Source organism: Protopterus annectens, chromosome 7.part0 (genome assembly GCF_019279795.1).
Source record: "Protopterus annectens isolate FY-2018-M chromosome 7.part0, PAN1.0, whole genome shotgun sequence".
Lineage (NCBI taxonomy): Eukaryota > Metazoa > Chordata > Ceratodontiformes > Protopteridae > Protopterus > Protopterus annectens.
Window position 1 is genome coordinate 1,330,260,267 of NC_056739.1, and position 22,079 is coordinate 1,330,282,345.

Genomic DNA, 22,079 nt, shown 5'->3' on the forward strand with positions numbered 1-22,079 from the left:
TCATTGTACTCACCATCCCATCATTATATTCTGCTGTTATACTCATTGTACTCACCATCCCATCATTATATTCTGCTGTTATACTCATTGTACTCTCATCATCCCATCGTTTTATTCTGCTGTTATACTCATTGTACTCATCCTCCCATCGTTATATTCTGCTGTTATACTCATTGTACTCATCCTCCCATCATTATATTCTGCTGTTATACTCAATGTACTCATCATCCCATCATTATACTCTGCTGTTATACTCATAGTACTCATCCTCCCATCGTTATATTATGCTGTTATACTCATTGTACTCATCATCCCATCGTTATATTCTGCTGTTATACTCATTGTACTCATCATTCCATCGTTATATTCTGCTGTTATACTCATTGTACTCATCATCCCATCGTTATATTCTGCTGTTATACTCATTGTACTCATCATTCCATCGTTTTATTCTGCTGTTATACTCATTGTACTCATCCTCCCATCGTTATATTCAACGGTTATACTCATTGTACTCATCATCCCATCGTTATATTCTGCTGTTATACTCATTGTACTCATCATTCCATCGTTTTATTCTGCTGTTATACTCATTGTACTCATCCTCCCATCGTTATATTCTGCTGTTATACTCATTGTACTCATCATCCCATCGTTATATTCTGCTGCTTCATTGTACTCATCATCCCATCGTTATATCCTGCTGTTATACTCATTGTACTCATCATCCCATCATTATATTCTGCTGTTATACTCATTGTACTCATCATTCCGTTTTATTCTGCTGTTATACTCATTGTACTCATCATCCCATCGTTATATTCTGCTGTTATACTCATTGTACTCATCATCCCATCGTTATATTCTGCTGTTATACTCATTGTACTCATCATCCCATCGTTATATTCTGCTGCTTCATTGTACTCATCATCCCATCGTTATATCCTGCTGTTATACTCATTGTACTCATCATCCCATCGTTATATTCTGCTGTTATACTCATTGCTTGAATAGAATATCTTTCTCTGGGTCTTATTTCACAGATTATAATAATTTGTGCTATACTTCTCAGTTGTCCCTGATTTTCAAAGACCATTGATTTTGCCCCAGAGTTTTTGCTCTGTTCCCTTTGAAAATTATTTTAAAACTGTTAAACTCATTACACATTTTCAGACATTGTAGCCACAGATGTCTAAGCCTTCAAAAGATGAATATTAATACAGATTGTATTAGTCTTATGACTTTATGAGTGAGTAGTATCACTATCCCCCTGTATATGCTTAATTCTAACTGTCCTTAACTGTAGCAATGAGAGTTTGAAAGCTACAGATTATAAACCATTTGTGGTTTCATCTATGAACATCAAAATAGTTTTTTTTTTCTTATTTATGTATTTATTTTTATTTATTTCACATTTATTAACCGGGTTAGTCCAACCTGAGTTTGCAAACAAACCCATTTTCAATGGGGACCTGAGGGGAAAAGCCCCAGCAGATATAAGTAAAGATAAAGTGACAATATACAAATATTAAATAACAATCACAATACAACATAATTGTAAAAAAGAAAAAGTTATTAACTATTTGCATTGCATTGAAAATAAGCAACCCATTTTCAGTGGAGACCCAAGGGGAAAGAGCCCCAGCAAACATAAGCAAAGATAAACATACAGGACAAAAACTATTAAAAATAAGAATGCAAGTATGAAATTAATTATAAAGAGAAAAACAATAGAAAAAAATATGAACATATGACATAACAGGAACGGGCAAACAAAAACTGAAGGTAATGCTACTCAATGCTAAAAGTCTAAATCTCAAAATGCACTTACTCGAGGCACTGCTTAAAATGGAGAACATTGATATCTGTGTAGTGACTGAGACCTGGTTTAAGGCTCCAGAGAGCACCCCTGCACTTCCAGGCTATAACTCATACCACACTTTTCGGCCATGTAACCTGGACCGAAACTCCAAAGGCGGAGGTATATATCCACACCTCCAGGCTAGTTGCTCAGCATAATGCATCCGAGGTTATCCAAGTGCAACTAACTCTGGGCAAAACTGCAATCCAAACTGTAGCTTGCTACAGATCCCCTACCATGCCCCATGATTCCCACTCCTCTTTTCTTGATGTACTGGAAAATATTAAGGCTTAACCAAACACCCTAATAATGGCGACTTCAACTACTCCACCATTAACTGGGAAAACTACTCGTGTACCAACTCCTTAGCTCAACGCTTTCTGGAATTCATAAACTCCAATGCCCTAGATCAACTTATCCACACCCCCACCAGGGGCAACAATATCCTAGACCTAGCCATTACCAACATGAGTGACCGGTGTTCTACACCTGAAGTCAACTCCTCTTTGGTCCAATCCGGCCATAAGCTTATCACCCTTGATATACACATCCCCCCCCCCATTAAGGAAACCACAGTAAAAAATTTCTCCAAAGCCAACTTCATGCTTCTTAAGACAGAAGTGGTGAACTTCATGACACCCATGCAGATGGACAATACAGTTACAACTGCTGAATCTTACACAAATGCACTCTATAAGCACTTACACGAGTGCATGGATCATGCTATCCCAAACAGAACCAAGATGCTATCCTCCAAAAAAGAATGCCAATCTGGTGGTCCCCTGCCATAAACAAACTGTACAACAGAAGGAAGAAACTGTTGCAAAAGAGAGTAAAATCCCATGAGTGGAGGAGCTCCCTGGTCAGCCTCAGTAAGAAGCTGAGATCCCTTATAAGATCCTCCAAAGCTAGCTACGAAAACAAAATTGCCACTAAATCTAAGGACAACCACAAAGCATTCTATAGCTATGTCAAGAATCTAGATGGCAACACCCAGATCTGCTCTGAGTTACAGCACAATGGCAAGAAAATGACAGAACCAACTGATATTGCCAACATCCTGGCAGATCGGTTCAATGGTAACTTTACCCTCCTCTCAACCCCTAAAGGGCCCATATCTATACAGGAAGAATGCAGAGTCCCTGTAATCACAACTATTCAGGTAAAAGGTGCACTCTCTAAAGCCAAAAACATAGCATCCATGGGACAGGACAACATCCCAGGCTGCGTTTTACATGAACTTCAGAACAAACTGGCTCCCCACTTAAGCACCATGTTCAATAATAGCCTCGCATCAGGCTTCGTGCCCACTGAATGGTGCACAGAAACAGTTATCCCACTCCACAAAGGGGGAGCCACCACTGATCCTGGGAACTATCGACCTATTAGCCTGATGAGCCTGGTCTGCAAGGCCATGGAACGTATCATCATGGAACTCATAAACAAAGACATTGGTAACCTCCAAACTCTGGATCCCACCCAGTTCAGGTTTGTGAAAGGCAGATCATGCCTCCTGAACCTGATCAACTTCTTTGAGGCAGTCACCAAAGCTGTGGATGAGGGTAAGGTGGTTCACACAGTCTATCTTGACCTCGCCAAGGCTTTCGACACCATCCCCCATTCTGGAATTATAGCTAAACTCACTAAACTAGGTATAAATCCCTACATCACAAGATGGGTTGCCAACTGGGTCACTGACAGAGCCCACACTGTAATAGTTGCCGACTCTAAATCTGACCTCAAAGCAGTGACAAGTGGAGTACCACAGGGTTCCGTCCTGGGACCTCTCCTGTTTGGTATCTACTTCTCTGAAGTACACGCTAACACAGAAGGCCTCTGGCTAACGAAGTCTGCAGATGACTGCAAACTAGGAGCCATAGTCAAGTCCCCAAATGATGTGGACATCGTACAGAACGGCCTCACTGAGACAGATGCCTGGTGTCAGAGCCATTGCCTCAAGCTCAATGCCAAAAAGTGCAGTGTTATCCTCTTTGGTAAAAACTCTGTACCCATGAACTACCACATAGGCAGCAATCTACTTAACACCAAATGCGTGATAAGAGACCTTGGGACCCAGGTGGAGAGTAGTCTCTCCTTTGATAGTCACATTGCCACAGTAGTCAGGAAGTGCATCTACATGACACACCTCATCATAAAAGGGTTCTCATTCAGGAAAAAAGAGGTCATTGTTCCCCTTTACTCGTCACTCATTAGACCCATTATAGAGTACAACACCCCTTTTGGAATGTACCTCATAAGACATCTGCAGCAGCTGGGAAGGTCACAGAAGTACCTCACAAAGAGGATTACTGGCCTCAAACAGATGCCCTACACTGACCGCCTCAAAAAACTCCAGCTTTACTCCGTAGCATATCACCTACTCCGAGGTGATCTCTGCCTAACATATAAAGCTATGTCAAACCCAGAGCTGTTGGACATGCTACACCTAAAGAAATCCCAATCCCTCCAAACTACACTCTCTAGGGACCTAAACATTGTCACCACAATAAACAGGACATGCTGGATGGATAGATTCCTGTCTCAGAGACCTCTTATACTCTGGAACAAGCTACCCATCTATGTTAAGGAAAGTTCTTCATTAGCACTCTTCAAGAAAAATCTTGATGAGTGGATGGGAAATAGGAAATACACCCTGGGGATCACTTCTGTGTCTCTGCTGGACAGTGGCACAGGAAAATAACTTTTTTGGGTGGCGTAAGCTATCTTACCTTGCTGGCAAGGCTTATGTAGGCCCGTGGGCCGATAGCCTAGTACCTACCTATGAACCTATAAATCTATGAACAATAAGGCTTACACTGATAGCAGTGGTCTAAATTTTCTACTTATAAGAGTAAAAACAAAAAGATAATCGTTGTTCAAAAGAAGGAAAATGTACAGACATTGATAGGAAGTCAGGGGAAAAGATAAATAGTGTGGAGAATGGGAGGGGGGAGACAAAGGAGGGGCTATAGTAGTAGAACTGAGGGTTAAGGAGGTAAGTTTAAACAGAAGTTACTAACAGAGAAAGAAAGTTAGGAGATACAACAGGTTATACAGTAGGACAGACTAAGACTACATGTGGTTAAGGCAACAGCATAATTTCAAGTTTAGTAGGTGGGATTTAAACTCCTTTTTAAAACAGGGAAAGGAACGGTTGGAATTGATATGGAGAGGGAGTTTGTTCCAATTTAGTGAGACAGAGTGTTTGTAAAGTAGTTTGCCAATTTTCCTTTTGGGTTTATAAACTGAGAGAAGATGCTGATCAGCACTACGGAGAGGCTGGGGGGAGAGTAGAGACTAACAATATAGGCGAGAGCAGGGCAGGCAGATGGGCTGTTGAGTATGGAAAAGGTAATGTGGAGTTGCAATTGTAGGAGAAGGTATGGAAATTCCAGCCACTGAAGTTTGTTTAGTGAGAGGCAGTGATGCAACAAGAGTGGTTGGTGTGAAGATACGTGAAGGCTGCCAGCCTAGCCAGATAGAATTTTATAGATAATTCTGTCACTTGTAAATACTAATATAAGTCGCAGACTTGTTCTCATAAATAGGAAAAAATGGTGTTAAATGTGGAACTGCAAACATGTAGCAACACTGCACTCTGCTATAACAAAGCTGATAAGTCAAGTCTTTGATGTTAAAACTCGGAGCCGCGATGTCTAGACAAAGGCATTCTGCCTATTGTTTTGAGGCCAGAGTTAATGGCTAGAATTTGCATGTATAATTTCTTTTACTGCTCTGCTTCCTGACCAGCTGCAAGATCAAAAGGGCTATTAACCTCTGATAGTCTGTTAGCCTGAACCAGAAAGAAATGATGCAATCTGAAATGAATCAGTGTACTGTCTTATCAATATAAGGGCAGAAAGAATGAGAGCATTAGAGCATTTGTCTTGAGAACATCCAACTCACCACTCTGACTGTGTCTATATGTAAGTAGGATTTTAGAACTGTGTTTTTTCTTAGATATAGTTGAGGAACCACTCGGCCTAGGAAGGTTCCAACAACCGAAACTCAGCCAGTAATGAAAAAAGCTTCTTTAATAAATCCAATGCAAACCAATACATGACACAGTAGAGTTAAACTACTACCAGGCTTCCTCAGAACTCTGTACAATAAAATCAGTCCCCTTATATAGCTTGAATATAATAGCTTGATGTAATTTAAGCTATTCAAGCTATATAAGGGGACTGATTTTATTGTGAAGAGTTCCGAGGAAGCCTGGTATTTGTACTAGGTGAAAGTGCTTAACTCTACTGTGTCGTGTATTGGTTTGCATTGGATTTATTAAAGAAGCTTTTTTCATTACTGGCTGAGTTTCGGTTGTTGGAACCTTCCTAGGCTGAGTGGTTTTTGACTTGCTGCTTGTTTCAACTTTGTTTGTTCCTTGTTTTTATGTGATGTCAGAAATTTTCTTTTGTATTATTTTAAGTATTTCTCTGTGATCTCTGAACTCTTGACTAGCACTGTGTAGTAACAAGTATTCTATTGTGTTTTTATTATTTATTATTAAATATTTTTAAACCTTTCAACCGTGGCTGTTTTGTGTAGAGATAATTGAAGCTATAAGAGTACATTGGATATATATAGTGATATTGTAGCAAGTCACTCCAAATAAGTCTTGACTGTTCAGTCACACTTACCATTTGGATAATAATATTGCACAGTATAATTGCACACCCTTTCATAAGGGCCTTTGAGTAGATGATAAATATTTGCTGGGTGGTGGCAGTGATCTCTATCGTATAGTCTGGGTAAAAGGGGAAAAGCTGGAGGGCCTGTGCCAGCCTTCCCCAGGAGTGTCTGTGTGGTTGTATAAACTCTTATCTCAAAGTGTGTGTGTGTTAGCTACTTGGGCAGGGACATGAAGCCCTGGCTGGACAGAGAGGGTGCTGGAGGTTTTAGCTTGCACACTAGGCTGAGATCTGGACCCTATAGCTGTGCCAGTGGGGAGTCTTATTGGGGACCTGGAGAGAAAGGGAGAAACCAGCCCCAGACTGACTGTGATCTCTTTGTGCTCTTAAGGGAAATTGTACTTTACTGTGTGTGTATTTGTTATCCTTTCCCTATATGGATGCCCCTCACCGGTGTTAGTGGTGAGGATTGAGGCTCCTTGATTGCTGGGCCAGTGCACGAATGTCACATATTAATTGTTTGGCAGTGGTGGGATATCCACACCACATATTAATTGGTTGGCAAATACTAATTGGCTTGTAGTGGTGTGAGTAGAATTAATTCCTGTAGCTTGTGTACAGTGATCACTGAAGGTGTTTTGTACTCTAAATCAGCCACACAGTAAATACTCAGAGTTCAGATCACAATTGTTTTATTTCTTTTGTTAGCTTAGTTAGTCAGGGAGAGCAGGCAGCATGTCAGCAGATGAGTATGGAAAGCTGACAAGGAGCCAGGTGGTTAAGATGTGCCAGGCTAAGGGACTGGTGCATGGAAACAAAGACTAAGGCAGACATGATTGCAGCTTTGGTCACAGCTGCATCAGAAAACAGCAACCAGGAGGACAATCAGACTGGCAATGGAGATGTACCACCGTCAGAGAATGGACAGTTCAACCTTTCTGCAGAGGACTTAAAAATCCATCTGGAGCTAAAGAGACTTGAGTTGGAGGCCAGGCATTTGGAAACAGAAGCAGCTGAGAGACTGAGACGTCTGCAGGTTGAGGAGAATGAGAAACTGCTACGACTGGAAGCTGAGAAAAAGGAGATGCAGAAGCAGCATGAGAGGGAAATGCTGACTCTTCACCAGAGTCATGGAGGTAATGGGGAAGGGAGTAACTGGACCCCAGAAGCACAAAACATCAGTAAATTTCTTCCGCAGTTTAAAGAGAGGGATAATTTTGATAGTTTCATTCATATGTTTAAGAGGGTACGTAAACAGTACGATGTTGACCAAAGGCTCTGGGTACATTTCCTGACTCTCTTACTCCATGGTAAAGCTGTAACTGTGTTGTCTAAAATGTCTGATGTTGACTGTTTTAATTATACTATGGTTAAGAACTGTTTGTTAGAATTGTTTAAGCTAACACCTGAAACATATAGGAAAAAGTTTTGTGAGCATAGATGCAAGGCAGATGAAAGTGTGTGTGAATATGTTGCTGAACTGAGCACTTATTTTCATAGGTGGGTGAGTAGATGTCAGGTCACCATTTTGGAAGGGCTGTCAAACCTTTTGGTGAGGGAAAAAGTCCTTAGCACTTTGCCTGAGGACATGAGGATCTGGTTATCTGATAGACAATGTGCTACTTCAGATGAATTGGGGAAGAATAGAGACATAGACCTAGCAAGCAGGGCATCCCTGCACAGGAAAGGGACCCCCAGTACTGCTCATTGATCTAAAGGAACCCATGGTGGGCAACACAGACTGCCCCAACAGAATATGCCAGTAGCAGGGAAAGCCACTAGTCCAGGTACACATCCAGGACCTAGGGTTAAATGCTTTGAATGCAACTAGTGGGGCCATATGGCATACAGATGTCCATGGAGGCAAGGTGGGGAACAAAAGGTGAGAGAGCCAGTAAGTGGGAAAGACAAAATGCCAATAGTAGGTTGTCTTGAGACAACAGGGGTACCAAACTACCATCCTGCAGATGTCCTGATAGGGAAGGATTTGAATGAGGCAGTAGCATGTGTTTATGCCGTTACACGTAGTCAGGCTAGGAGACAAGCATATGGGTCTGGTAGCCTGTGGGAGACCCAGACAGACTGCATACTTGCAGCCAGGATTGGTGAGGTGGTTACTTCAGGGAGGGAGCTACTCTGTAGCAGTGAGACTGAATGTGAGCCATAGCTGCTTGTGGATAATGGTGTTCCCTTGTACAGAGTGACTGCAAAGGTAGAGGTGAGTAGTAGTACCCAGGCTGACAGTGAGGTACCACTGTCAGAGGATGCCAAACTTCATGTGGAAGGGGAGCTGGGAAGAAAGAGAGAGTTGAGACATGCTCAGCTCTCAGACCCTACATTGTAAGGCCTGAGGCAAGTAGCTAGGGAGGCACCTGATTCTCAAGGGAAGGGGGATTCAGTATACTGGGACAAAGGGTTACTGTATAGAGAGTAAACCCCTGAGGGAGGGCTAGAAGGTGAGAGAGTACAGCAGTTGGTAGTGCCTACAGCCTACCATCTGGCACTGCTAGCCATAGCCCATGACATTCCCTTTGCAGGTAATATGCAGAACTTCCATTGGCCTGGAATTTCCAGAGATGTAATAAGGTACTGCAGGACCTGTGAGCAGTGCCAAAAGGTAAGCAAGGCAGGAGACAATGTGAGAGTTCCTTTGATGCTTTTGTCTGTGATTGAGGAGCCATTTCTAAGGGTAGCTATGGATATTGTGGGGCCTCTGAGTACCACAAGTGCCACAGGGAAAAAGTATATCCTAGTGGTAGTGGATTATGCTACACAATACCCTGAGGCAGTGGCTCTGTCCTCCGTTAAGGCAGAAAAGGTGGCAAATGCTTTGTTAGAGGTTTTCAGCAGGGTAGGTTTCCCATAAGAAATACTGATTGACAGAGGTACCAATTTCATGTCAGACCTGCTGGCTTGTCTGTGGATGTACTGGGGGGTGAAGCACTTGAAGACCACCCCCTACCATCTCAAGATTAATGGTCTGGTTCAGAGGTTAAACTCTACAATCAAGTCCATGCTACGGGCATTTGCAGACCAGTGTAAGAGAGAGTGGGACAAACATTTGCCCCATCTGTTGTTTGCTTACAGAGAGATTCCCCAGGAATCCACAGGTTTTTCACCCTTTGAGCTGCTGTATGGGCATACGGTGAGGGGACCTCCAGATTTAATTTGAGATGAGTGGGAAGGTGAGTGTGAATCTCACAAGGAGTCTGTTGTGGCATATGTCCTAAATCTCAGGACAAGGCTCAGGGAACTCATGGGTTTGGACCAGAAGAACCTGTCAGTAGCTCAACAACAGAAAAAAGGTGTGGTATGACAGGAATGCTAGAGAGTATGCTGTGGGGCAGCAGGTAATGATTCTCATTCTAGTCAGACATGACATGCTGCAAGCAGCTTGGGAGGGACCCTATAAAGTGGTAAGAAAGGTAAGTGATGTTAACTACATGGTGGAACTGCTAGGCAGAAGGCAGGGGCACAAATTGTACCATGTTAACATGATGAAACCTTACCATGATAGGGAGGCCCTTGTGCTGAGCATTAGCAGTGGATTGCAGGAGGAGTCTGAGGGAGATCTGGTGACTGATCTCCTTAGTGAGGCTTGGACTGAGACCTCATTGGAAGGGGTAGCAGTGTCCCAGCAGCTATCTCCTACCCAAGTTTGAGAAATCCAAGCAGTGTTACAGGAGTTTGGGGACATGATCACTGGGAATCCAGGCTGCACCCACCTGGTGCAGCAACAGGTGGATACTGGACCCCAAAGGCCTATTAGGCAGACCCCTTATAAGGTGCCTGAGAGAGTTAAACAGACTCTGAGGGAGGATACAGGAGATGGAACTAGGGTTAATTCAAGAGTCCAACAGTCCCTGGGCCTCCTCAGTGGTGCTGGTGCCCAAAGAATGATGGCAGCACCAGGTTCTGTGTGGACTACAGGAAGTTAAATAGTCACACAGAGTCAGCTGCTTACCCTATGCCTAGGACAGATGAGGCCCTAGAGCAGCTGGGTGGGGCTAAGTATCTTACAACCTTAGATCTTGCCATGGGTTAGTGGCAGGTGCCCTTGACTCTCAGTGCTAAAGAGAATTCAGCCTTTGGGACTCCTTTTGGCTTGTATGAGTTCAGAAAGATGCCTTTTGGGATGAAAAATGCCCCAGGGATTTTCCAGAGGCTGGTAGATCATATCCTAGCAGGAGCAGGCGGGTTTGCCATTGTTTACCTAGATGATATTGCCATCTACAGCCATTCCAATCAAGAGCACCTTTAACATGTCAGGGTGGCACTGGGCAGACTACAGAGTGCAGGGTTGACCATTAAGCCCAGCAAATGTCAGGTGGGTGTGGCAGAGGTCTGCTACCTGGGGCTTAGAGTTGGAACCTTTGCCAGCCTTCCCCAGGAGTGTCTGTGTGGTAGTATAAACTCTTATCTCAAAGTGTGTGCATATCAGCTACCTGGGCAGGGACATGAAGCACTGGCTGGACAGAGTGGGTGCTGGAGGTTTTAGCTTGCCCACTAGGCTATCTGGACCCTATAGCTGTGTCAGTGGGAAGTCTTATTGGGGACCTGGAGAGAAAGGGAGAAACCAGCCCCAGACTGACTGTGATCTCTTTGTGCTCTTAATGAAAATTGTACTTTACTGTGTGTGTATTTGTTATCCTTTCCATATATGGATGCCCCTCACTGGTGTTAGTGGTGAGGATTGAGACGTCTTGATTGCTGGGCCAGTGCATGGGCATCACAGTTGGTTTAGAATAAATCTGGTAATTTTATTCTATGTTTGTTCCAGTTTCTGCACTGAGGTAGTTTGGATATTGGTAAGGATGTGGGAAGTGTATAGAAGAACAGGTAAGCGAAACACCTGCGCATGAGTGCATTTAGTGGCAGTAGTGAGGAATTTTTTGTTCCTATAAAGTAGTCCAAGTTTTTTTTTTTTTGATGGCCTGTTGTATGTGTAAGTCAAATTGTAGTCGGTCATCAATTATTACCCCAAGGAATTTGATGTGTGAGGTAGGGGAGATAGTGGTGCCATCTAGGGAGGAAAGAGAAAAGTTGGATTTAAGGTTAGAGAGTGTCTGAGGTAGGAAGAGAAGGAGTTGAGTTTGTCACAGTTTTTACTCTGTTCCCTTTGAAAATTATTTTAAAACTGTTAAGCTCATTACACAATTTCAGACATTGTAGCCTAAATCTTAGTTTAATTTGGTTATGCCAAATTTATTTTGTTGGAACTTCTTCCTGTTGAAGAGTTGGGGCTTTAACAATGCTATAAATTTGAATTCCAGCAGGATAAAGAAAATGATTTAAAGCATTCATTTACTTCTAGCTTGCACATTATAGTGTTGCTGGTAGGATAATGTGCGCTTTCACATACACAAACAAAACTTCATATATACATTAATTGTCCTCTCACCTTAATTATCTAGCTGGGGGGAGGGCATTGATGCTAACTGCATTTTTACAATAATCTACACATTTACTAATGTGCAGTTTTATGCTTCACTAATACTTGTTATTACTGAACTGCTTTATCATACTTTGAAAGTAATGCAAACATCTGACTTGAGTATTAATTTAAAAAAAGTATATATATATATATATATATATATATATATATATATATATATATATATATATATATATATTTATATGGGTCTACTTCTGATTGTCGAAAACACACTTTCTTGACATTCAGAAGTTTGAACCCATTTAAGCAAAAGTGCACTTTCGCTAAAGCCGTTTCTCCAAAGCACATTACAGTGGGGATAAGGAAATATATCCTTTTTCCCACTGTAGTGTGAGTTCGAAGTTAGTATATTTAAGTAGGGAGGGTGTGGGGGGCACAGCCCCCACGCCCCCCCAACAAAATACTATTTAAAGTAATTTTTTTGTTTGTTTTTTTCCGGTTCGGAGAACTGGCTTTTGCAAAAAGCAATTTTCGATGTAGTGCACTTTCACTTTAATGGGTCTCAATGTTTCTTGTTCAAGATAGTGAAATTTCGATCAAGAAATATAGACATATATATATATATATATATATATATATATATATATATATATATTATTTGTTTATTTATTTGTCCTTTGTTGACCGGGTTAGTGCAACTGGGCTGGTGGCCCATTTTCAGTGGAGACCTGAAGAGAAAAGCTCCAGACAATAAATAATAAAAACAAACGAAGATTACATTACAAGGGATTTGAATGAATCAATAACTACATACATTAATGCCATACATAGCGAGCCACTATGAATGGGGTAAAACAGTTAAAGTAACTCCCAAAACCCCATAGAACCTTGCATCAGCAGTCAGACTATGTGTGTTCTACAAAAAATCTACAGAATAGCAGTGTTTTGTTCAACTACATTTGTTCTACTGACTATGGAAAAGCAGTGTTTTCAATCCAGTGCAGCACTCCGTGTTTCTTTCAACTACATGTGTTCTACAGAGAAAGTTTTCCAAGCAACCTTATCACTAGCACTTCACAACTTCAACAGAAACAGCTGCTGTAAGTAGAAGAGTACTATTTGAAGGCTGTGGTAGCCGAGGCGCTAAGTGCAATAAATTTTTGGGATCTGTTTCCTGTTGTTTTCTTCTTAAATCGCTGGTTTGCTTTGTTGGTGGTAGCTGCCATAATTAACCCTCTCAAGTACAGTTTTAGTGCAGCAGCCAGCTTAACTTCAAGGTTTCACTAACAGTTTACAGTGACAGCAAATGTTTCATAACAGACTTTTCAGCAGCACACCAGTGTTTTTCCATAAATAAAGACTGTTAACTCTATACAGAATGTGTGGCATTCCAAGGTCATGTGTGAATGGGCGTGCCTCTGTTGAAAGCTGGGCATCAGGCTGGCACCTCAGCACTATAAAAATCGACTGCCAATCATTAGCGGACCAGAGTTCCTCTGTGGCGATCCCTAACCGGGAAAAGCCGAATGAAAAACAACAACAACTCTATACAGAATAAGCCAGAAATGACAGCACTACAGTTTCTCATTACACAGAAGGCCTTTCAGTAATACAGCATTACTTCATGCTGAAAACAGACACAGCAGACGACCTCTACATATAGTAAATGCAGCTGTTAACCAAAGTGCAGAGCACTAGTATTTACTTGAGAAAAAGTCTCAAAAAACCTCAGCAGACCAGCACTAAATCAACAAATTTCATCAGTGTTTCTTCAGAACATAAAATAAATTATTCAGGTAACAGCTATCTCCACAAACTTTCGCATTTCCACTGTGACGTCACACAGCCAAGAAGCATGGAAAAGGTGAAAGAAGCTACAGACAACAGGGCACATTCTTCCAGGATCATAAAGTTATATAAGACTTTATATGCACTTTTTAGTTAACAGATCAACAAAGTTTAAATTCATTAGTAAAAATAATTTGCATACCTGTTGTATGAACATGTCAAGTAATACTTCTACAGTTAAAATGTCAGTAAATCTTTGGTTTAATTTTAAAAACAGGGTAAAGCAGTCTAAAAATGTTCTTTTAAAGTTAAAGGTTTTTAGTTCAGAAATGTTAAATATATCTAAATGCAAAAGGATTAACTTACAGAAGCAGGTTATCAGTACAGTTTCAGATTTAAATAACACAAATTCTTGTGTACATGTAATTCAAAGTGCAGAATTATGTTGCAGTATTAAACATACAGACGTCAACACAGTTCATAGGTTCATAGGTGTGTACTAGGCTAATGACCCTGGAGCATAAATAAGCCTAGCCCAAGAAGATTCCCTGGCATCATGCTGCCCAAATTTAGTTCCCAGTGCCCCTGTCAAGCAAGGCCACTGAAGTGATCCCTGGGGTGAACTTCCTATTGCCCAGCCACTCGTCAAGATTTCTCTTAAAGAGGGCCAGTGAAGTGATCTGCTTGACGTGAATGGGAAGTTTGTACCGGAGTATGGGAAGTCTCTTTGTTAGGAACCTGTCCCTCCAGCATGTTCTGTTTATTGTGGTAATGAGGTTTAGGTCCCTGGAGTGTGTGGCATGGAGAGAGGGATGATTTCTTTTGAAGCATATCTAGCAGCTCTGCTGGGTCAGACATATGGCTTGTAAGGTCAGCAGAGAGTGTACAGTTCATAGGTTCATAGGTGTGTACTAGGCTAACGACCCTGGAGCATAAATAAGCCTAGCCCAAGAAGATTCCCTGGCATCATGCTGCCCAAATTTAGTTCCCAGTGCCCCTGTCAAGCAAGGCCACTGAAGTGATCCCTGGGGTGAACTTCCTATTGCCCAGCCACTCGTCAAGATTTCTCTTAAAGAGGGCCAGTGAAGTGATCTGCTTGACGTGAATGGGAAGTTTGTAGCGGAGTATGGGAAGTCTCTTTGTTAGGAACCTGTCCCTCCAGCATGTTCTGTTTATTGTGGTAATGAGGTTTAGGTCCCTGGAGTGTGTGGCATGGAGGGATTGGGATTTCTTTAGGTGAAGCATATCTAGCAGCTCTGGGTCAGACATGGCTTTGTAGGTCAAGCAGAGAGTGTCTCTAAGTAGGCGATAAGAGAGAGTATAGGTGAAGTTTTTTAAGTCTGTCCATATAGGGCATGTGTCTAAGGCCTAAGATCCTCTTAGTGAGGTATTTTTGTGGCCTTTCCAGTTGTTGTAGGTGTCTAGTGAGGTACATATGAAATGAGGCATTGTATTATATAATAGGTCTAATGAGGGATGAGTAGAGAGGGATTATGACCTCTTTCTTCCTGGATGAGAAACCTTTTGTAATGAGATGTACCACATAGAAGGATTTTCTGACTACAGTGGCAATGTAGTTATCAAAGGAGAGATTACTGTCAACCTGTGTCCACAGGTCTTATCACACCTTCAGTGTTTAGTTGACTACCGCCTATGTGGTAGTTCATGGGATCATGGGCACCGAATTTTTCCCAAAGGGAATGACAATGCATGTTTTGGCACTGTGCTTAAGGCCATGGTTCTGGCACCAGTCATTGGTGTCAATGAGGCCTTTATGTAGAATGTTTACATCAGTTGGAGAATCAATAATGCCTCCCAGTTTGCGATCATCTACGAACTTGGTCAGCCAGAGTCCCTTTGTGTTGGCTTAAACTTCAGAGAAGTAGATGCCAAACAGGAGAGGACCTAGGACCGATCCCTGTGGGGCACCACTTGTAACTGGTCGGTGGTCAGATTTGGAGTCTTCTACTTTCACTGTGTGGGTTCTATCAGTGAGCCAGTTGGCAACCTATCTTATGATATAGGGGTTTATGCCCAGTTTAGTGAGTCTATCTATGCTTCCTGAGTGAGGGATGGTGTTGAAGGCTTTGGCAAGATCTAGATAGGCTGTGTGAACTACCTTGCCCTCATCCACAGCTCTGGTGACAGACTCAAAGAAGTCTATCAGGTTGAGCAGGCATGATCTGCCTTTCACAAACCCAAACTGCGTGGGGTCCAGAGTTTGGAAATTCCCTAAGTCCTTATTTATAAGGTCCATGATGATGTGCTACATAGCCTTACATATCAGACTCATCAGGTTAATGGGACGGTAGTTCCCAGGATCTGTAGTCGCTCCCTCTTTGTGGAGTGGGATGACCATAGCAGTGTGCCATTCAGTAGGAACAAAGCCTGAAATGAGGCTGTGAGTGAACGGGGTACTCAGGTGTGGTGCCAGTTCACTTTGTAATTCATGTAGAACACAGCCAGAGATATTATCAGGTCCCATGTATTCTTGGCTTTGGACAGTGCAGTTTTTACCTGTGTAGCCATGATAATAGGGACTTGGCATTCCTCAGGTATTGTGATAGGTCCTTTAGAGGGTGAAAGGGAGTAAAGTTCATATTGAACCTGTTGGCCAATATGTTGGCAGTATCAATTGGTTCTGTATATGTATTGCCATTGTGCTGTAACTCAGAGCAGATCTGAGTATTGTCATGTAGATTCTTGACATAACTGTAGAATGCCTTGTGGTTGTCTTTAGAATCTGCAGCAATTTTGTTTCCGTAGCTGGCTTTAGAGGATTTGATGTTGGATCTCAATTTTTTGCTGAGACTGACAAGGGAGTTTTTCCAGTCTTGGGACTTCACCCTTTTCTGCAACAGTTTTTTCCTTCTGTTGTAGAGTTTGTTTATGGTGGGGGACCACCAGATTGACTTCCTTTTTTTGGAGGAGAGCATCTCGGTTCTGTTTGTTATGGCATGTTCCATGCACTTGTGTATGTGCTCATGTGCCTATTTTCCATTTGCATGGGTGTTGTGAAGTTAGCCACCTCTGTTTTTAGAAGTCCAAAATTGACTTTGCAGAAGATTTTTAAGGTGGTTTCCTTTAGGGGGTTGAGGGTGGAATGTGAATATCCATGGTGATTAGCTTGTGGTCAGATCTGACCAGGGAGGAGGTGATTACTGGTGTAAAACAACGGTTGCCCATTTTAGTAATGACCAGGTCAAGGATGTTTCTACCCCTGGTGGGGGTAAGAATGAGTTGGTCCAAGGCATTGGAATTAATGAATTCCAGAAAATGTTGAGGAAGTGTGTTGATGCATGAGTAATTTTCCCAATTAATGGAAGGGTAGTTAAAGTCTTGCAGTATAAGGGTATTGAGGTTGTACCCTAATATTTTCCACTGTGTTTAGGAATGTGGAGTGGGAGTCTTGGGACATGGTGGGGGGTCTATAGAAAGCTATAACCTGGATTGCAGTTTTACCCAGTGTTAGTTGTACCTGAAGTATCTCTGATGTGCTATGTTGGGCTACTAGTCTGGAGGTGTGCATATCCTTTATGAATATGGAGACACCACCACCTTTAGTGCTTCAGTCCAGGTTTAGGGGCTGAAAGGTGTGGTATGAATTATAGCCTGGTAGTGCTGAGGTGCTCTCCAGAGACTTGAACCAGATCTCGATCACTGCACAGATGTCAATGTTCTCCATTTTAAGGAGTGCTTTGAGTGAGTGCATTTTGAGATTTAGACTTCTAGTGTTGAGTACCATAACCTTCAGATTTTGTTTGCTTGTAGCTGTTATGGTGGTAATTTTGTCTTGAGGACATTGCCTAAAAAAGGCACTATATGGGTGGCAAGAGCCTTGGCCAGTATCCTGAATCCCTGGGGTGACAGGTGCAGGCCATCTCTGGTGAAGCATCAAGGTCTGTTGATCACATCATCCCAGGCAGACAAATACTGCATCCCCTTAGAATGACACCAGAAACTTAGCCAATTGTCGAAGTCAATCATTTTCTGCTTTTACTGTGGTATCATTCTGGGTGATGGTAGTATGCTACTCAGAGCTAGGGTCATACCTGCCTGGGCTACAAGATCCGAGAGCTCCACTATGCCTCTTTTCATGTAGTCCAGGGTGGTACGTCTGAGGTCATTCACACCAACATTTGCAATGACAGAGTCATATTTGTACCTGTTGTGGAGTGAGCTAAGTGCATGCATTATGCAGCAGATCCTGGCACCTGACAGGCAGCTGACCATAACTTTCACCTTATTCAACCTAGTGAGTGCAGCATCAGTGTGCCTTACTATTGAGTCACCTATGACTAGTGTATTGGGTAACTTGTTTTGCCTTATGGGCTTTAGTTGAGTGGCACACTGTTTATCTGAGCTATGTGTCTCATGGTTTGTGCTGGGATATGGTAGTTGTTTGCATTTCTGCCTCAGAGGTCTCTGTTGTTTGGGCAGGTTTTTATTGAGAGCCTCCGCAAAAGTAGGTGTGTGTTTTCTGTTACTATGTGATGGTTGTGGTGGTGTATGTTCTGGAGGACTATGTGTTGAATGTGGTGTGGCGCAGGTGTTAACCTTCTCCTCTTGTCTGGCTAATCCAGTCTTGGCTGGAGAGTGCTTGGCTTCCAATTTGGCTATATATGTGCATCTCTCACAAGTCATAGTGTTGACAGGTAAGAGGAGAGAGTTGTCTGTGTACATGAGACAGTTGCTACATTGCATCAGGATGCCCAAGTTTACCAGGTTGACAGGAGAAAGCACAGGGAACTGACCTTTAGACATGCCTGGATATGAGCTCAATATATTAAGTACTGAAGCCTTTTACAGGGAAAATGTCACTCAAAGTGTCCAAGTCTGTACAGAGCACTGCCAAACACTTGAGGGGAAACTAATACATAGACCCTGAAAATTTAAAGATGAAGTATTTAGGCAGATATTTTGAAGTAAGAAAGAAATCAAGCAGTACTTACTGAAAATAAAGAATTAGCTTGTCAGGAATGATAAAAAGAGGGGAGTCGCATGAATGGCTACTGCCTGGCTACTACTAATGCTGGTCTCAGCACAGCTTCACTCTGTTGGGATACAATACTCCTTTACTTCTTCTCTCACCAGAAGCAAAATATTAGCACCAATCCCATGAAGAGAAGTAGGCCACGGCCTATTTGGTGATCCACAGTCTTGTCTCAGATGATGCAAGGATCTGCAGGCTTGTAGCCTTTTTCTGGTAGATGCCTCGAATAGCAACCAGACCAGTCAGGTACGTTAAGCACAGACACTCACTTTCCAACCAGAGTCAGGAATCAATGCACTCTGCTCCTACTCTCACCAGGATCAGAATATAAGCACATATTCTAAGCTGTCACCTATAAAGCAGTTATTAAGCTTTCTGGTGATCAGCAGTCTCCAGGAAATAATGTCACTGCACTCCTTCTCTCACCAGGAGAAAACAGAAGCACTAATCCCAGGATGACTACTGAGAGGCAGAATGTGGGCTCTCCAATAACTGGTGGTCTTGTAACTGATGCTTAAAGGTAAGATAAAAAAAATGGTTTATCCTAAACACTGTTGTGTGCACTAGTGGAGTTAGATGTGAAAATAGGTAACTTAAGTTTTACCTGTCTAAAAAGTTAAGTTTTAGTGGAGAGTCACTACTTTTAAAACAGCAAGATAGATTGAAAGGGGGTGGGAATTTTTTATTCTGGTACTATGGAATATAATAGGATGGCCAATAAATTTAAATAGTTGAAGGGGAGTGATTTCACAAAATGATAATTTTGTGCTTACTCACACCAACCAGTAAAAGTAGAGAGGAAATGAGATATATGGTCAAATTAACACAAGAGGCAGGCAACTAGAAAGACAATGTTTTTTTTTTTAAACACAACAGTAACTGTGTGGGAGGGGAGAAAAATGTCTGTCTGACTCACTAGAGACAGAACTGTGGCGACTTTTCAAGTTTTAATATGTAGTTAAAAGCAGAATACAAGTAAAACACAGTGTAAGGAAAACAAATTACAGTATACAAAATAGAAAAAGGCAATAAAGTAATACAGAATACAACAAATAAAAAGCAAACTAACCTTTCCCTCACAGCAAATTGTAGCAGAGTCTGGGTGAGCCTTTCCATGACAATATTTCATTGTTTACAGACGAGTCAACTTCAATTACGCATAAATCTTTATTAGAGGACACAAATGCAGTCTTGTCAGGATTTAAGGGGTCAAAGATTACAGCAGCTAATAGTTCAAAGAGTAACAGCTGTGTACTGGGTATGAACATGTCATTAGAGTTATATGCTGTTTTAGACTTTACTAACCAGATTTTTTGCAAATGTACAGATATTAAAGAATTGGTTATGACAGAAACATACAGATTTATGTATAAATAGAGAAAAGACACTTCGGCCAGAGATAAAAACACTTTAATACAAATAAAAATAAGAAAAAGGTAAGCGCTTTTGAGGTAACCCTCTTCTTCAGACCTAAATACAACTGATCCAAGTATTAGCCAGGTACTGGGAACCAATCCGAGCTTTAGCTTCAAGAATAATAGAAACTTGAAACAAAGGTTATGTTACAAGCACCATAATATATGTGAGAGGTTTAACTCACAGCGCAGAGGTACCCAACCCTGTAGAACGTGTAAAGCTTGTGCCTATATATGGTCTGCTTGGATGGTCAGACATCCACTAAATGATAAGCCTACAGAGTTTTCTTTTTATGCTGATTGTTCCACAAGAAACATTGTTTATTTAGCAAAGTGTAATTTATGTAGTGCATTTTACATAGGCAAGACTAATCGCATGTTAAAAGAAAGAATTTTGGAACATCTCAATGACATATGTAACAGCAAATGCATGAATGCACTAGCTAAGCATGTAATTGATCATGATACACAGCATAATTTTAAATTTTTAGTTTTACAGAAAGTGAATGTCAGTTTGCGTGAAGGGGACATTAAAAATGAGACAGAATATGCTGAATTAAGATGGATTGTGGATTTCAAGGCATATTCTCCACCTGGCCTCAGAACGCTGTGTCTTTAAAACCTCTTTTGAAGAGAAGAGATTTACCACATTAATTAATTAATTAACTTTTTATGATGCATTCCTAAGCGTTGTTTTTATTAGTCAGTGCCTGCATTTAAATCCAGGATTTTTATCAGTTTGTATTTAGGTCTGAAGAAGAGGGTTACCTCGAAAGTGTTTACCTTTTTGTTATTTTATTTGTATTACAGTGTTTTTATCTCCAGCCGAAGTGTCTTTTCTCTATTTATACATTTATATTTTTGGACACTTTTGGTTACTTCACTTTCTTTGCTTTTATATTTATACAGATTTATGTGTGAAAGATAAAATAAATTCCAGTTCAGTTGACATAGCTAAAGTGCTCAGAAAGACATATTGGGTGTGGTCAGTTAGAAAAAAAGGGTAACCATATACATCTATGTCTTGTAAGGTATATCAGAAATGAGAGTCAAGTTAATTTTCAGAATAAAGGATTTACAGTTGCAGGTTTGGCAAATGGATTTTTTGTATTATCATTTTGTTCAGCAGTCATTAGTTAAGAGCTTTGTATTAAAGTGATATGCAATGCATAAACAATATCTTAATACAGACATAGACAAGAAAAGCATTCATGCATAAAAGCAGTACATCATATGTGTCATTATAGCCACAGGTTCAACTCTTATGTTAAGATTGTATATATTTCATATAGAAATAGCAGTTTATCAAGCACCACAGATCAGATTGCAGCCAGCTTAGCATGCTGAATTAAAGACAGTACTGTATGCCATAATGCAGTATGGTAAAAATCAATTTAATGCATTTACAGTTTTACTATTTATTCAAGAAAATTGTAGACAGTAATGATAAATTCTTGCAGCATTCAGTAGTACTGGAAAATTAAATGACGTCAGCTAAAGAAACGGTTATGGCGAGACAGTGGGTGGAGTTTCGCTCATATATTAAAATCTGAGAGTCACAAGTAAATTAACTTTATATAAGTGCGGAAATGCACAGTGTTACATTACTACATTAGTTTCATTTGAGGTTATCAGTTTGCTTACAGACTTGCGAGTTTATTAGCAGCAAATGGTTATTTCATGCAGAAAAATGTAAATAAAGTCAGCACAATAAGCAATGCTATCAGTTTATAATTGTTAAAGATGCAAATTTTATTTTAAGGACCTGATATTTTTTCAATGTTTGTTTAAAGTTAAATGAATGAGTTAAAGCAAGTATGTATGTTTCAGACAGTTATATAAGAGTACTAGTTTTCAGTTTATCTTTGTTCAGACAATACTGACAGGAAAATAGATTCCAGTTCATTTTGTTATCCATGTTCAGGTAACACTGTCAAAATGTTCTCTTGTACAAACAGTACTAGTTTTCAGTTATGTTCAGACAATACTGACAGGAATA